At 38.6% G+C, this 3,819-nt stretch overlaps 1 protein-coding gene across 3 annotated transcripts in view; it reads right to left on the bottom strand.

The window, feature by feature from the left end:
* The window catches only part of BFAR (bifunctional apoptosis regulator), a 10,735-nt gene that overhangs the window by 6,602 nt on the left and 314 nt on the right, over window positions 1–3,819 (bottom strand). The window contains exon 1 of one of the 3 annotated variants that reach the window (XM_026858819.1): window positions 3,730–3,809. The exons of 1 other annotated variant lie outside the window; for it this stretch is intronic. The gene's annotated coding sequence lies outside the window, so the exon portion shown is untranslated. Of the gene's footprint in view, window positions 1–1,507; window positions 1,652–3,729; window positions 3,810–3,819 lie in introns of those variants that run through there. One more of the 3 variants, XM_026858821.1, reaches the window with a different exon arrangement.

The following is a 3,819-nucleotide window of genomic DNA, read 5'->3' on the forward strand; positions in this document are numbered from 1 at the left end:
CAGCCTCCGGCCCAGCAGCCGCCAGCCCACCGGCACGGTCTGCATTAGCGCAGCCCCCGTCCTTTTTATCTGTAAGCGTTGCACTTGAGAGCTGCTAAAATCACCGGGCAGGACCACTACTGCACTCACTGATATTTTTTTTTTTTTAACACACCGTGTTCACGAGAACGGAGCTACGTTTGCTGAAGGTATGTCTACAAACCCAGCTCATCTTCCTTCACAGACGCTTTATTTGACAAGATCTAGAGGTCTAATCTCGGAAGTAAATTTGACTTTCAGACGGCAGTTTGACTGCAGTGCTAACGCATACTGCACCAGGTCGGTTCACACAGGGACTGTTTTTACCACGTCAGTGTCTATCTATATATACACGCATTCGCAATTATTTATATCAGCCTCTGTTCCCTTACTACATTTCTTTTTGACTAGAGTCCAGAGAAAATGGAGTGATTTTTTAAAGTACTCTCGAGATGTATTTTTTCACTGTGCAACACTCATTTTCTTAAAGATCTTGTTCCAGTTTGATACAAGCCGCAAATCCAGTTCAAATGACATCTGAGTTACCAAACCCAAATAATTAACTTTTTTATTATTCCAGCCTATTTTCATAAAGAAAATAATAGTCTCTCATTGTTTCCTCGCTCATATTACCCAGATTACTCCAGAGGACAATTATTACTGTGTCGACACATCCATAGGTCTCGTTTTGTTTGCTTTAGAACTATCCTAATCAGATTTCTTACAGGGCAGAAAAACATGTAGCTGAAAAGTCTGTCAATTGTTCAAGCAATGATCCAGTATCTGTATATCACACTTTCATATTTAGTTGTTTTATTTAACAGTTACTGCTTCTTTATTCTCACATGGGAGTTCCCTTAGCAGGACCACAGCATTACTGTTCAGATCCATTTGTGCCAAAACAATCACAATCCAATTCTGCCCACCTTTGAAGTAATATATTAAAGGCACCAGACAAATTTTCTGTTGACATAGGATAAGCAGGCATTTATGCTTAAGCATACATCCCATTTCAAGATTTTTTTTAAAGACAAAATTCTAGCTATGTTCAGGGATCATAGGAATGACTGGATTCCAAAGCGGTTTTCAGCTTTAGTCAAATACAAGTTAAAACTCCCCTAGCATCACAGAATCATGGACATGCAGGTAAGTCCATACAAACTAGCTTCCAAGGCTTATTTTATGAAAAGATCTACCAACCAGCTCAAAGTGATGTTAATTTGTAGTTTTAATTAAATATTTGAAGTCTCAATCAGCAAATTCTGAAACTACGCTAGCATAAAAGTATTAAACTTCTTTTAGATCAGAGAAAAGTTAATCCAGATGTACCTTAGTACACAAAAATGCGGCCCAGAATATTTAGGCCTTGTTCTAGAAACTAGTTTTTTTACTACTTTTTGGTGTGTTTTCACTTAACTTCACATTTGATGTTCAGTAAAGTAACAGAACATACAAAAGTGTTTGCTACAGTCTGTGCTGCAGACTTAACATGATGTGGAAGTGTACCCTTTTTGTTCTAGCGTATAGAACTTTGATGTATACAAAAGCAAAGTAGTCCTGTAACTGGCTGTTTGAACTGCACTCTCCCAAGAGTACCCAGTAATTGGGAAAGCAGCCAACCTCTTCTGATGTCATCTAAAAACAGAGATTTTAAGTAATCTAATTACAAACTACATATTCATAACTGCAGTTGCTTTAATGTATACATGGCAGAGAACTAAGCAGGTACTTAATTAGGCAAATATGCCATCTTCTGAAACAAAAGTGAAGATGTATGCCCTATGAAACACTTCTTGACATACACAATTGAAAGCAGAAAACTAATTAAGGAAAACTACACAATAATGGGGATTAAAACTTGAATAAGTATCATGAGAGTTCTAAATTCTTCTTAACACATAATAGCAATTCATTTTTATTGCAATGTATTATATAGAGGATGACAGTAAATATCAGACTATTCCTAAAGAGGAACAAAGCCAGAGAATGAGGCACCTGGGCAATCAGCTGCACCATCAAAAATTATATTTTTCTCCAAACCAGATCTTCTCAGCAAGCAAAAGGGAGATTCCTCTCATCTATTCAAGCTCTACTTGTACAGTTTGGGACACTAGCAATGCAAACAGAAGTAATCCAGCAGTTAAAAAACCCCAACCAAATAAACCAACACAAAAGTAAACCAAAGAGGATTAACTGGACATTAGACCTTCAAAGTGAAAAGATGACTAGTATCAAATAGTGGTTCTGACTGCTATCAACTAGGCAGAAATTGGTTGAGATGGATAATTGTCTTAATTCAGCAGAGTACTAGGCTGTTATTGTAAAAACTTACTTTGTTTCCTATATGCGCAGCAGATTTCCAAGATGATGGCACCAGAATAAGAGCATACAATACTATATCCAAGATAAAACTACAATACTATATCCAAGATAAAACTACATTAACTCATAGTGTAATTATTGCACCACAGAAATATTTTTGAAGCTACTATCACCAGAGTCAATACTAACTATAATTGTGCTGGTTTAGTCCTGCTATTTTTTTATATTTTTTCTCAAGTTAAAAATAACTTTTTTTTAATAATGAGGTAACTTTAATAACTAAAACAAACCCACCAAACCATGTAAGTGTTTCAAATTTTCCTTCTAAATATGTAACATGTTGAAGTAGAAAATGTATAACTTTTAACAGATAATACTTCATTTCTGATTAAGTAACGGCACTTTATTACAGCATCTTACACTTCTACCTGAGTTTATTTTGTAGGTGAACGCACCAACGAGTTTCTGGCTTTGACAGCTACTTGGGGAAAAATGTCAGTTTTTTGAAACGGCCATCAAAGTGCCACAAGCACTTTAACTAGAAACTGCAGGCGCATTTCTTAAAAATTAGAGGAGTAAGATGAAAATTGTAGGCTTCAGCCAACTTACTGAAAAACAGAAAAATGTCTGCTATTGTAACGAACCTCTTACTGAGCACCATTTAATCTTACAGATAATTTGCAAGGAGTGCACGTGGAATAAATTGCTTATACTGAAAAGGCAAAACTTCCATCCTGAAGAATCTTTCAAAGCTCTTTAAAGTCCTGCATAATTCTGGATCTTCTACTCTATGCTGAAATTACCTCCCAATTTATGGAGAATTTTTCATTTAATTCTGCTGGAATTCTGTAAAATATTCATCTTCTGCGTGAACTCTAAGCCTGCGGCACATGCACTAAACTGCACACTGTCCCTACCCACAATTTCTGCGCTTGTGGAACACCTTTTGTCTCGGGCAGTTGTTTCCTTCCACCACACCGGTGTGGGGACATCCTGCTGGGCATCGAGTTTTGATCTATACAAAAGCAACGTGGCCGCTTTTGATGTTTGATACAGTCTGTGCTGCAGACTTACATGACGTGGAAGTGCAGCCTTTTTGTTCTATAGAACTTTGATGTATACAAAAGCATTATTCTACGATGACGTGTGAAAGCGCTGGTTTTTGCATTTTAACAGGAGGACAGACGCTTCCAACTTCAAGCCCACCAGTTCCTCCAGACTTTTCATCATTACGACATTATCACCAGTACTTCCCCACCGTCCTCCTGGCATCTCCTCAGCAAATCCCAAACCCTTTTGTCCTGCCGGGGCCAGTTCTGCCTTTCCAGCCCGAAAGGCAAAGGCCGCGTTTTCCAACATCCGTGACATTTCAAAACACCCCCACAAGAACTGTTTCGGGCCGCCCTCGCTGCTGGCAGCCCCTTTCATAGCTCTCCGCTCCGCAGCGGCTGGCAGGGTCTCCCTCCTCCCCGCCGCCAC

This window comes from Athene cunicularia (genome assembly GCF_003259725.1).
Source record: "Athene cunicularia isolate RWA chromosome 14 unlocalized genomic scaffold, athCun1 chr14_part1, whole genome shotgun sequence".
NCBI lineage: Eukaryota > Metazoa > Chordata > Aves > Strigiformes > Strigidae > Athene > Athene cunicularia.